This window comes from Phascolarctos cinereus, unplaced genomic scaffold (assembly GCF_003287225.1).
Source record: "Phascolarctos cinereus isolate Bilbo 61053 unplaced genomic scaffold, phaCin_HiC Scaffold_1;HRSCAF=81, whole genome shotgun sequence".
NCBI classification, from domain to species: Eukaryota; Metazoa; Chordata; class Mammalia; order Diprotodontia; family Phascolarctidae; genus Phascolarctos; species Phascolarctos cinereus.
The window spans coordinates 264,585,679-264,600,201 of NW_027555514.1; the positions used below are offsets into that span (position 1 = coordinate 264,585,679).

The 14,523-nt window shown below is 37.0% G+C and overlaps 1 protein-coding gene across 4 annotated transcripts in view; it reads right to left on the reverse strand.

Moving 5' to 3' along the window:
• USP44 (ubiquitin specific peptidase 44) overlaps window positions 1-14,523 on the reverse strand; it is a 67,594-nt gene that overhangs the window by 49,786 nt on the left and 3,285 nt on the right. The window contains exon 1 of one of the 4 annotated variants that reach the window (XM_078146658.1): window positions 13,569-13,893. The exons of 2 other annotated variants lie outside the window; for them this stretch is intronic. The gene's annotated coding sequence lies outside the window, so the exon portion shown is untranslated. Of the gene's footprint in view, window positions 5,448-13,568; window positions 13,894-14,523 lie in introns of those variants that run through there. One more of the 4 variants, XM_021006446.2, reaches the window with a different exon arrangement.

The following is a 14,523-nucleotide window of genomic DNA, read 5'->3' on the forward strand; positions in this document are numbered from 1 at the left end:
CTATTAACAGAAGTGATCAACTTGAAATGCAGAGATGTGCATTTTTTTGGACGTGGCCAATGCAACAAATTGTTTTGTTGGACTAATATATATTAAGATGTTTTTCAGAATTTCTTTATTTGCTTAGAGAGGAAGTTAGGAGAAGAAACAGGCTATCTTAAAAAAAATACTTGTTACATGAAAAACAAAAATAAAAAATTTTGTAAAAAAACGGAATCCCTCTTCAAAAACAAACACATCCCCACCCCACCCCCATTATGAGAGCAGGGATTGAGTTAAATGTTTTCACCTTTCCTTGTATCCCAATCACTGGCACACAGTTAACACAATAACTTCTGGGTGATTTGCTAGGTTTCTAATTGAAATCCTAGCTTCAGATCTCTCCCCTCTCCATTCCACTCTCCTACAAAGGCTTTGTACATAGACTCTGCTCCCCAGCCACACTAGCTGCCCCCTGCTTAATGCCCCTACCTCACATTCCATATTTCACCAGTGTGCCTTTTACAAAGACTGCTGTCTACTCTGCCTGAAATTCCATTCCTCCTAATCTTCACCCTCCTCCAAGGCCAATCTCACACACAGCCCCTCCTAGAGAAGGCCTAGGCTGATTCACCAGTTATGAGCAACCACTCTAACAGAAATTATTTTGTATTTACTTGTACAAGTTACTGTCACGTATGTCGTTCCCTCCAACAGAAAGGTCCTGGAAAGCCAGGTTTTTTTGTGCTGTCTTATACAACGCAGAGTGTGTGACAGGTTAGTGAATGCTCTCTCAATGCTACCTAAAAAGAAGCTGAACTTCACTCCCAACTTCTCTACATAGACACGTTTCTCATTTATCATGAAAAGCCTTCTGAGACACTGCATAAATTCAATTAGCATTTGATTTTAACAAAAGTACACCCTCTAGTGGTCAGAGGCTAGCAATGCATATTTTTCCATTTTCCTTTCAGATACGGAAACTCATTACAGCAGAAATCGAGGACTCCAAATACTTTCCCACCAGTATTTGTGCACGCTCTAGTATTCACTTCTAAGTACTGTGGGCCCTATTCATTTATAAGTAGCTTCCTTGGTCTTTCTGGGAGAAGGAATCTTAACATTCAGAACAACATTGTTTCTTAGCATTCATTCCCTTGGCTACCAATTTGCCTTCTGGGAAAAGGAAGGAAAAAGGGAAAGACAATAGCTGTCAGTACATGTTTCAATGAACCTTAATGCCTACGAGCGTGTGCATGGATGCACAAATATGAACCTGTGTCACCAAAGGATTTGATAAAACATCTGATACTATTCTTGTGGAAAGGGTGGCGAGAACTAGGACAGACAATAGGCGAGTTAGGTATGTTCAGAATTGGCTACAAAAGTAGACATTAGTGAAAGACGTAGTTCTGGAAGGAGAACTCCAGTAAACTAATCAGGTTTTGGGATCTGTACTTGGCTACACTCAGTTTGATTTTAAGATTAAGGTACAAATGACATGCTTATAAAATCTGGAAATAATATATATGCTGGGAAAAATGGTAAGAGTATGGATCTAAAAAGCTCTTTTGGGGGGGGGCAAGGGCATTAGGTAACTTGGCCCAGGTCACACAGCTAGTTAGTGTCTGGGGCTGGATTGGAACACAGGTCTTTCCAACTCCAGGGCTGATGCTCTATCCACTGCACCACCTAGCTGCCCCTGGATCCAAAAGGATCTTAATGGATTAGAACACTGGGGTGAATGTGTGTGATGGCTGGAGTTCAGAAAGTTGTAATTTGTCTTAAAAAGATGTGGGAGTTTTAATGGACTGTAAGTAAGCTCAGTTTGAACGTGCAGTGGCTGCACTGAGGGCTCTAGGTCCCAAAATAAGGCAGTGATTGTCTTCATCCCCCACCTCAGTCCACATCAGAAATACTGTACTCAGTTCTGGGCACCACAATTAGGTCCTAAACTTTAGGACAATATCATAAGCCAGAGAGCATCCAGTAAGGTAACCAGGATGGTAAAAGGACTGAATCCATGTCACAGAAGGGATACATGAAGCAACTGGGAATATTTAGCATGAGGAGGAGAAAACTCAGGGACAACCATGATAACTGTGTTCAATTATTTTAAGGCAGAAAACTAGGGGGGAAATTTTGTTTACAGCCAGTTTCTCTGGTAAAAGCCCCAAATATATAGGGACCTGAGCCAAATTTATAAAAATAAGATCTATTCCCCAACTGATAAATGATCAAAGGATATTTACAGGTAGCTTTCAGAAGAAGAAAGCAAAGCTATCTATAGTTAAATTTAAAAAATGCTTTAAATCATATTGATTAAAGAAATGAAAATTAAAACTGCTCTGGAGTTCTATCTTATACCCATCAGACTGGCTAACCTGACAGAAAAGGAAAATGACAAATCTTAGAGAGGATATGGGAAAAGAGCTGGTGGAGCTGTGAACTGGTCCAACCATTTGGGAGAACAATTTGGAATTACACCCAAAGGACTACAAAACTGTGCTTCCCTTTTGATCCAACAATACTACTGCTAGGTCCAAAGATAGCAAAGAAAAGGGCAAAGGACCTACACATACAAAAATATTTATAGTGGCTCTTTTTGTGGTGGCAAAGAAATGGAAATTGAGAGGATGCCCATCATTTGGGGAATGGCTGAACAAGTTGTGATGAATAATTATAATGGAATGCTATTGGGCTACAAAAAATAACAAAGGGGATGGCTTCAGAGAAACCTAAGAAGACATATGAATTGAAGCAAAGTGAAGTGAGCAGAACCAGGCACAGTAGTAGCCATATTGTAATGATGATCAAGTCTGAAAGACTTAGCTACATTGCTTAAAACAATGATCTGGGACAATCGTGAAAGATGATGAAAAATGCTATCCACCTTCAAAGAGAGAACTGATAAAGCTATGAGTGCAAACTGAAGTATAATTTTTTCACTTTATTTTTCTTGCTTTTTTTCCTGCAACACGGCCAATACAGAAATATGTTCTGTATGATTTCACACGTACAATTTCTATTATATTGCCTGCCTTCTCAATGGATGGAGAGAATCTGGACCTCAAAAAAAAATTTTAAATGAATGTTACAAAGTAGACAATAAAATTCTGAAAATTAAATAAAATTTTAAAATCAAGTATTTTAAGGGCTACCACCATTGCTCCTTGTTGTGTTTGGCCTCAGAGGGCAGAACCAGAAGCAAAGGGAAGAAGTTACAAAGAAGCAATCAACTTTAGGCTTGATGGCAAGGAAAAAAGTTCCTAAGAACTAGAGCTGCCCCAAAGTGAAATAGGCTGCCTTAGGACATAGTGGCTCCCCACCTACCCCCCCCTTTTTTGTCAGGCTAGCCAATCTGATTAATGTGAGGCGGGTACCTCAGAGTTGTTTTAATTTGCATTTCTCTAGGCAAACATCATTTAGAGCATTTCTTCATATGACTATATAGTTTTGATTTCTTCATCTGAAAACTGCCTATTCATATTCTTTGAACATTTGTCGACTGGGGAATCGGGCCTTATTTCAAATTATTTCTTCCCCTATTCCTTGACACTACCGCCAAACTCTATCACGGAACACACAATGAGCTGGGTTTTCTATGTCTATGTCTTCCTCCTGTCCTTCACCTACTGGACTCCTACACATATTTTTAAAAGCTCATCTCAAATGTCAGTTCTCTCAAAGAACTTTCGTAACTATAATACATCTGTAAGGCATTTGTGCACGTGTGAATATGTCATATTCCCTTCAAACTTGTTAGCTGTGAGGACAGTGAGCTAAATTTTGTAATTCCTCCAATGTTTAAGAACACTGCAGGTACCTAACTGTTAGCTAAATTGAACTAACATATATAATACACATTAGCTATGACTATGCAATTTAACTATCTTTAACTAAACTTTGTTTGCTTTAATAAGATTTCTATTGTCCCTATAAAAAGTCATTAAAGTTTTAAATTATGTGGCCTTTAACATCACTGGTTCAGGTTTCCAAGCTGTTCCTGAATCAACACTTAAAGTGTAGTAGGAGGAGGGCTGGATCAAGACTCAGAGGGCCTGGGTTCAAATTCCAGCATTGCCACTTATTACATGTGCAACCCTGGCTCTTTGGCCTTTAATTTTCTCACCTGTAAAATGAAGAATTTGGACTAGATAGCCTCAGAGGTCCCTTTCTGCTCAAGCTTTGATCTCATGAATCAAAAATTAACAAGTATCTTCTGTACCTAGCTTTAAATCTTATATGTGGAATTAAAGCTGGGTTGGTTTCAGAATCTCAACTACTAATTCTGGAACAGGAGAATAAGATCTCTTATGGAGACAATTTTTTTAAACCCCTTCTCCATTAGAGATGGTAGAGGCTTATTATAAGGGAGACGAAGGGCCTCATCTTAAATACTGATGACTATTTTACTTTTTAGGGGAAGATCCAAAGATGCTCACCAATGATAAGGCTATCAAGTCTGCAAGTCAAAGAACGATCCTAGTTGTAATCTGGTAAAACAAGAGTATAAATGACTCCTGTTGCTGCAAGTCTGACAACTCTCTTTAGATTCTTATATCTGGAAAGCACTTGTGTTCAATTCATCAGCTAGTCCAATGATTCCTCTCCCTCTCCCCTCTTTGAATAATGTCCAAAGGCTTATCTGGTAATACGGATATTTGGATAACTGCTTGGCACAGTACTGAGCAGGATGGAATAGAATCTGTTGTTTTCATTCAGTCACTGAGTCGTGTCCAACTCTTCATGACCCCATGGACCACACATAGCATGCCAATATTGTCCACTGGTTTTCTTGGCAAAGATACTGGAGTGGTTTGCCAGTTCCTTCTCCAGCAGATTTAAGCAAACAGGGGTTAAGTGACTTACCCAACATCACACAGCTACTAAGTGTCTGAGATCACATTTGAACTCAGGTCTTCCTGACTCCAGATCCAGCGCTCTATCCACTAAGCCACCTAGCTGAATCTGGTACAGAATGGGCTACCATTTTATTAATGTAGGAAGGTGATTTATGGACCTCATCTTTCGAGTTTCTCAGTCTTTCTCATGAATTAAGTGGCCGGCTTCAAAGAAGGGTTTATAGGCTGCATTATCAAAAGTGAAGTACAGTATGAGAACTATGATTCAGATTCACCCAGTCCAGTGGCATTTACCAGCAGCAGCCTCAACCCAAGCGCTGTGGCAAGAGCTCTAGAAAGACGGCTAAACCAACTTCCTCTATACCAGATCAAAACAGTGACCAACGCATTCTGCTCCTACCCCCAAGAGGAGGGGCAAGGACAGAAACTCTCATAGGAAAAACTAAACAGAAAAAAAGGGAAAAAATTTCTCCCCCAAAGGCCCCAATACAATGAATCAATATTACATGGCTCAAAGAATATAAGGATAAATCTCTAGAAGAATGGTATTACAGCAACAAGATAAAACAGACACACTTTCAACCCTACAAAGTGATTTAGAATTAAATTAAGATAAAAAAAGTCTGATATCTATGAGACTGAAAATAATATCACTGAAGGAAGAAATCAAAATGATGAGCATGAAAAATGGCAATGTAGAAAACATAGGGAAAAAATCTCAATGAAATAGACTCTGAATCTCAGAGTGACTCAGGCAGGATGGAAGAGACAAGGTATACAATCAAAGACGCAAAGAAACACTGTAGCCTAGTGTCTGATGAACCTAAAGACAGCCCAGGTCCAGGGAGAATGACCATTTAACAAAACTTCTGGGAAAACTGGGCATCGGTCTGGCAGAAGTCAGGTTCAGACCAATACCTCACATCACATACCAGGATAAGCTCCAAATGGATACATGACCTAGCTATAAAAGGCCTTTGATATAAAAGGAAAAGTAGAGGGTAAAGAAGGACATGTCCTTCAGATGTACAGATGAGGGAAAAGAGTTCATACCTAAACAAGCGACAGAAACAAAATGGACAATTTTAATTAGATAGGAAATCTTAAAAATTTTGCACAAAGAAATGTTATATAGTAAAAATAAAAAGGGAAATGGGTAATCTTTGCAACAAGTTTCTCTGATAAAGTAACTCTTTAAAAGCAAACTTACCTACATCTCCAAGATTAAGACTAAGAGTCACTCTCCAATAGAAAATGTTCAAAGGATATGAACAAGCAATTTTCAAAGAAAGAAATCCAAGCTATCAATAATCTTTTGGGAAAAAAAAATTCTCTAACTCACTTTTAGAGAAATACAAATTAAAACAACTTTAAGGTCCTACTCATTAGACTAGCAAATGAGACAAAAAAGTTAAATGACAAAGTGGGGAGGTGCTGTGGCAGAACAGGCACATCAACGTCCTGTTGGTGGAGCTGTGAACTGGTCCAGTCGTTCTATAAAGCAATCTAGAACTATACCCACAAAGTTAACCAAACTGGGCATACCCTTTGACCCAACTACACCACTAGTAAGCGCAGACTCCAAAGAAATCAAAGAGAGAAAGGATCTATATGTACAAAAATATTTAGAACAACTCTTTTCATGGTAGCCCCAAACTGGAAACGAAGGGGAGCAGGTAAACAAACGGTGGTCTATGAATATAATGGAATATGACACAACAGCACCAGGAGAAATGATGGAACAGGCAATTCCAGAGGAAACTGGACTTTTATGAACTGCTGCAAAGTAGCAAGAACATTTGTACAGTGATAACATTATAGAGAAAAACAACTCTTAAAGACTTTAGAATTCTAAACAATAATAAAAAAAAAACCACCAACAAAAAAACCACTGGTCCAAAAAGAAGACAAAACATGCCACTTACCACTTGACAGTGATATTTCAAATGCCCAAAGAAACATATACATTTTTGGACATTGCTAATGTGAGAATCTGTTTTGGTAAACTAATTTACTCAATGGACGGTTAAGGGGGAGAAGAATGGTTACTGGGAAGGACAAACTAATTTTTAAAAAACTTACCTAAGAATAATTTTTAAAATTAAAATAAAGGAGAAAAAAATGGGGGAAAGTACCCTCTGTACAAAAACATTTACAGCAGCTTTTTTCAAAAAAATGGCAAAAACTCAGTAAGTAAGGGAATGTCCACTTACTGGGGAACAACCAAATAAATTATGGCAAATGAATATACTGCACCATAAAATATAAAGAAATAGCCAGTTTCATAGAAAAATGAAAAGGTTAGTAGGAACTCATGCAAAATGAAATGAGTAGACCCAGTAGAACAATTTATACAATGACATTATTTTAAAATACATCAACTTTAAAAGAGCTCTGCACTCTGATCAATGCAATGACAAACCCTAACACTCCAGAAGATGTGGCAAACTACCCAGTTTGGTGATGGACTCAAAATGCAGAATTGAGACATGTTTTTTGGACACGGTCAATAAGGAAACTTACCTTGCTTGACTGTGCTATATTTGTTATGAGGGCTTTAATTTTCTTTCTCTTTCTTTTTTTTTGGGGGGGATGTGTTTCAACTGGTGGAATTGGGACAGAAAAAGAATAAATGTTTGCTATTTTAAAAAATTATGTTTTTAAAAAGGGAAAAAAATTGGAAAATGTGTATTTTTGAAAACCTTTAACAAAGAATAAAAGTAATAAATTTAGTATAAAATGTAAAAGACTGACAAAATTTATATGATTAATTTAAAAAGAGAAAAAACTTTAAGAAACTAAAAAATGAAAATAATTCATTGCAAATGAAAACAAAATCATCAGAAACTCTGTGCCAAATTACACCACAAAATGTGCATCTGAAACAAATAGAAAATGACAAGATTAACAAATAAGGAATAAGTAATCTATATCAGTTAACTGCAGAAGGTAACTGATCAAGCAGAAAAATTCTAGATTCACATGTTTACAAAATAATTCTAACAAGTCATTTAAAGAACAATCTCTATATTACATATTTTCAAAAAAAAAAAAAGCAGAAAAAAATTGGTAGCATTCTCCCAAATTCTGAGAGATGAATATGCTCCAGGGAGAGATAAAGCAGAGAAAGTACAAGACCAGTATAACTGAATCACCAAAGAAAAAATACTGAATAAAATGTCAGTAAGAAGGTAACACTAATATAAAAAAATATTCATTATGAATAAGATAGATTTAAACCAGGAATTTTAACTTTAGGAAAATAATAAACATCACAGTAAGTTTAAAAAAAACCACCACATGATCAACAGATGTAGAAAAAAACAACAAAGCACTCAAACTAAAAAAAAAAGTTAAAGCAGATGAGTTTAAAGAATCTTTTCTTAATATGATCAAACAAGAGAGTTAGCATTATTTGTAGCAAACAGTGAAAGGTTTCCCAGTTGGGCACAAAAATGAAGCCAACTGTCCCCATTATGATTTGGCTTACACAGCACAAAATATGCTAGTGTTGATAAAGACAAGAAAAATAAAGGGCTAAGAATTAACTCAATCAAAATTATCTCTGCAGGAGGACAGTCTGTCTTTCCTTAGAAAACAACAGAGAATCAACCAAAAAACTAATAAAGAGAATTACTTCAGCAAAGCAGCAGCTTCCACCTTTCCCATTCCTGTTCAAGGTACCACCATCCTTTCTGGTTATGCAGGTTCACAATCCTTACTCCCCACATCCAATCGGGGATGGTGCCTTGTTCATTCTGCAGTCCCCACTTCTCTCATCTGCCCTCTTGTCTTCACTCCCAGGACCACCAACTTAGCTCAGGTCAGCATCAACTCTCCTTCATCTGGTGACAGCCTCCTCACATGGCTGTCCCTACCTTCAGTCTCTCCCTCTCTCCAATACACTGTCCACAAAGATGACCAATTCCAAACAGTCACTTTACTTCCCTGCTTAAGAAGAGAGTCAAAGGGTATGCCCAGTTTGGTTAACTTTGTGGGTATAGTTCTAGAGTGCTTTACAGAATGACTGGATCAGTTTCCCTGATGCATTGGCTTCTTACTGCCTCCTAAGGATAAAATACAAAATCCTCTGATTGGCATTTACCATCCTTCACAACCAGGTTCCAGTCTAGTATTACAGGCTTACTACCTACGATTCCTCCTCAGCACCTCCGCCCTGCAGGAATATCCCAGGGATACAAGTCCTCACCACCTCTGCCTCTTAGAGTCCACCCTTTCCTAGGCAGCTCAATTCAGCCACCTCCCTCCACTGAAGTCTAGATAATGCACCCCTCCCCCCAACCCTGAAATTACTTTGCATTAATTTTATATTCTTTTTGTATTTACTTATCCATGTATTTGTTGTCATTCCCCCACCCACCTCCAGGGAAACTTCTGGAGGACAGGAACCAGTTTTTTGTCTTTGTATCCCCAGCACCCAGCAGAGTGCCCCAGCCCAGAACAGGTGCTAAATATATATTTGTTCAATTGAAACCCACCAAAATAGTAAGATTTTTGTATTTCACTAACAAAAGGGAGAGATGGAAAATCCATTAAACATAATGTGTTAAACAGCCGGGAATTAAACAACCAAGACACACACACAACTTCTACAAATATTATTACAAAACTATTTTCACAAAAATCAAACAGAACCTCTAAAAAAGTTGCAAGGCAATGAATGTCCACAGAGAATCCACATCAATACCATAAAAACATTATTAAGCAAATTAATTTACATACTTAACACTTTACCAAACCACTAAGGTCATACTTTAGATAATTAAAGTAATAACAAAATTCATATGGAGTAATAAATGGTCAAAAAGAATGGGGGGGGGTGGGAATAAAAAGAGCTTGGACATTACCATATGCCAAATCACATTATAAAACAGTAACTATCAAAAACTATCTGATATTGGATTAAAACAGAAAAGCTAGCCGGTGGAACAGGTTATTACAGGTGCATCATTCCATAAATCAAGACAAAAAGCACTAGGGAAAAGAACTCCTCATTCATTAAAAACTGCTGGGAAAAGCAGATAAGCATTTGGGATAAAGGAGATTTAAAGTAGAAACTTTACACTGTACATTACAGTAAATTTCAAATGGATAAATGATCTCAATATAAAAAGTAACACTTTTCAAGTTAAAGAACTGTGGAGAAGAGATGAATTTATAACTGCCTGTAACAGGAATTATGAAACTACTAACAACTACTTTGATATGTAAAAGTAAAAAGCTTTTGAATAAATGAGTGCTACTAGAACAAGAAAAAAAATTTGGGCTGGAAAATGTATGTGTAGGAACTATCTGCTAAAAAAAAAATTTCAAAATCTACAGGGAAACTGACAAATAGTCTAAGAGCATTCCTAAATCGAGTAGTCCAAGCATATATTAAGAAACTGTTCTTATAATACCACCACCAGAAAAGAGTTGTCCATAATTAGAAAAGACTTGTTTGTAAGAAAATATTGCTAGCACTATTCATAGTAGCAAAACTTCAGAAAATCTGTATACTCAAACACTGAGTGAACAAATTAATTTTAATATATGAATATCATGGAGTATGACAGATCATAAGAATGACAAAACACATATAAAATGATGCAGTGACTAAATTAGAATCAAAAAACGCACAATTACTAGCTATGTAAATAAAAGTAATTTCAAACTGGAAAAAACATTAACAACACTAACTCTAATTTATAAAACAAACTGTTCCTTAACAACAAACTACCAAGTAAGAAATAAGTTGTAATCACTCAATATTATTAATGGCTTTCTGGGAGGTTGAGGGTTTAAAAAATTTTTTTTTTGGAGAGGGGAGCTCAACCATATGTTAGGGGTTTGCATGTGCTAAAATAAAATTTATTCAATTTATTTAAATGCTTTGGGAGAAAATGAATAGAAGAGATCCCAGCTTCCCTTAGAAGCCTTCTTCTTTGGTCAATTAACTACTAAACCTGTCAAACTCTTTTCTATTTATTTACATTTCCTATGTCAAGATTTGGTCAATAAATAATTGTTATAAGAACATACAGATATACAAAATTTATCACCTCATAATTGTCCATGTTAAAAACTCATCAGCTACTTTTCTGCCAACTTGCAAAGCCTCCTAAGAATTTACTCACCTGCATTCTCACCCCCCCCCCATTTGGAACAGATTCCCCACCTCATATTATATTTCCTATCTCTGCCTACAGATATCTTGATTAATGTTAAGGAACTTAGCCTTCAGTAGACAATTTAGGGTACAGTTTAGTCCTTGGGAGAATTGTTCCAATCCATGACAGATAAAACATAATATTCTAGACTATTCCCATTTTCCCTCTCTTCCTCCTGCAATAATACCACAACTTTCTAAGTCCTTTTTTTTTCTTCTGAAAAAGTTCAAAGTACTTTCACCTTCAATCTCATGATATACCTAAAAACAGGGAGCTGGAAAGCTCAAGGTACCAGAGACAATGACTGATAGAGGCTAGACAGCCAAATCTAAGAGGGTGGGACGAGAATCAGTCTTCCGAACCTTGCTTCTCATAAACTCTTCTACAGCCTTTATGGACAAAAGCCTTCCCCCTCCCCTCCTCTGAGATCTGCTGAAATACCCTCTGGCTTCCCTGTTCAGTCTCTTCCCTCCCCAAAACATCCTTCCCTTAACTTTCTCACTGCACAGCACTAATCATCACACTTTCTGTATGAACAGGAACAGTGGGTAGTTCCCACCTCCCTGTTAAAAAAATTCTTCAGCAAGGCACTCAAGGCCTCTACCATTTGGCTCCAACTTAACCTTGCAACTTTATTTTATGCTTCAGTCAAAAACTGACCTAGTTTTCTCTTCTTCCAATTCTCTGCCACCCTATTCCTAAGCCTAGGACAGAATCCCCATTCTCCACCCTTATCTACTATTCAAAGAAATCCTTCTTCTTTAAAGCCCAGTTCAGAAGTCACCTTTTTCTCAACCTCTCTCATTTGAAAGAGTTTTCTACTTGAACCTCCAAGGTCACTGTTTGTCCTTCCCAATACACTTCACCTTTGCCTAAACTGCATACTACTACTACTTACACAGGTACAGGTTTCTCCCCTCCTACTAGATTATAAACTCTTTGAAGTAGGGGGAACATCGCTTAATTTTAGACATGCAAGTACTTAACACAGTCCCAAGACAGCTGAATGACACAAAGTAAGGGAATGGGCAGCTACAAATTCCTGGGGTGAAGTAGAACGGCTGCAGTGGCTCTTTAAAGGCCATCTGGTTAAACCATTCCCCCCTCTTCCCCATTATTTTACAGAAATCTTAAGGAGCAAAGTTACACATCTGAACCTCGATCAAATCCAACGTTTTTTCCTGTAGCCTAGAGGGCAGTAGAGGGAGAAGTAAAAGGATTTAATAGGCCAGCACACACCACAGTTAAATATTTTGTGTTTTAATTCGTATATAGTTTCATATCTTGTACTTCAAGTCCTTAGCTCTTTAAAGAGGATTTGTAAAAATGCATTAAAAAAACCTGAAAATATTTACATTTTCTATATGATAAGTGTAATTTTTTTTTCCAGCAAAAGTCTCTTTAGGGAATAAGCAGCAACTGCATCCTCTACAATGACTGAATACTTCATAAAGGTTAATATAACAATCCTTAGCACTGGAAAGTTATCAGTAGGGTTAGAGATCTACATCTTGCCCACAATGATGAAACCACACAGCTCTTTCAAAGCAAAATATAACTACCACCTGCAGAGAATATTTGAAAAACAACTAACCTGAGGAGTTTCACCATAAGTTTTGCTATGATCTTTTACAGTGGTGTTCTTAACATGCATGAAGGAACATACAAAAACTAGGTATTTTTCTGAACTGCTTTTTGACAGGTAGACTATGGGACAGCAAAAACTTAAGTCACTGCCACAGTTACAAATTCTCACATAATCAGCATAGCAAGATGACTGATGTGGGAATTTAGTGTTAATCTAAACCATTTTAAAATTAGGCTTATTTGCTGAGAATAATTTTTTCAACCACATAATAAAGGCCGAATGAATCAATAAGTCTCATCACTATTCAAAAACAGCTACCCTTTAGCTAAGGAATTAAATTATTACTGACATGTAAAGGAATTTTTCTGTAAAGGAAAAATTCTGTATGACTCTGAATTTACAAGAAATTTAATTTCACATCACAGGTCTAAAATATATTCCAAGAACTATCTATCCTTTGAACATCTAATTCTTGTAAAATTACAGGTCCTTAAACACAAAGAATATTTCACTTTAAGCACGTGAGGAAGAGATCAAATTAACACCACTGCATATGACTAGAACAAACTGCTTTTACATTAAAAAAAAAAAAAGACATCACAGGAAACATCCTAACTTCATTAAAGTCTAGTTTCCTTTTGGAGACTTCTAACGGAAATAAATACTAAAAGTGGGTATATTCAAAACCTTTTAATCTGGCTATTTCTCTGATTACTCAGGGCAGACACAGTATCAAAATCAGTTTCTCCAAATAAGCAATTGCTTAGGAACATCCCAAACAGATTCTTTAGATGTTTAATTGGAGCCATTATCAGGCATTTTACATAAGAAGAGATAGGATTTCTCCATTAAAGACCTAAACAATTTTCTCCTCTCCAAACAAATAAAAAAATCCCACCCTCAATCAAGGTAGCAAAGAATGGATTTACAATCAGAACTGGGAGATTAGGATGGTTTTCTCCTTACCCTCAAGCACCACCAATTCAAAATAACTGTCCTTTGCTTCCTATTTCTTAACAACACTGCAATACTTTTCCTGTTCGGCGTGATGCTTTCCCATTCAATGTTTATTTAGGTGCCTCTTTCCAGCTCGCCACCAACTCAGAGTAGCTAGAAGAGCACTGGTCAGAAAACTTGGGAGTCTGCTACTTCTTGTTTAACTTATGGGCAAAATACAACCTCTCCAAGCTTCACTTTTCTCATCTGTATAAAACAAACAAACAAACAAACAGGGATGATATTTACACTCCAGAGTTGCGAGCAAACTGTAAAAACTGTAAAACCTTATAAAAATGTGAACTATTTTGATAATTCTCTGTTCTTTCTGTTCCCTTCCTGAATTAACCTGAAATCCTCCTCATCTGAGACACCTCATTTCCCAGGCCTCAACCACCCTTTGCTTCTCCCTACTTTTTTCTCAGACTCCACAGTGCTTAACACAAAGCCTCCAATACCCTAAGAGCTAAATAAATACTTGTTGACCGACTGCTCTGGATCACTCCTTCCCAGTTAGAAGGCATGTTGCTTGGTGATTTATATAAGATGCGCTTACACTTCAAAGCATTGGTATGACTATAAATTTCTGAAAAACCAGGATAATCTTAAACTTGATACATCATTGCCCCCACCCCATCACCATGTACCTAGCAGGCAAACTAAACATTCACTATTGATGATTAATTTCCTCAGTTAACTAAGCTTTCACAAAAGACTTTACCCAAGAATCAATTCCTGTTTACCAATATTCACATCAGCTGCCAATACCAACCCTGGAGAGCCTTTGTAACACCCACTCTTCAAATACCAGGTCAAAGATTTTTACAAATCCTATTCAGAACAAGGAATTGTTAACCTAGGGTCCAGCAAATAGATTTCAAAGTGTGCAGGAACTTGGATGGGGAAATTATGATATCTTTATCTC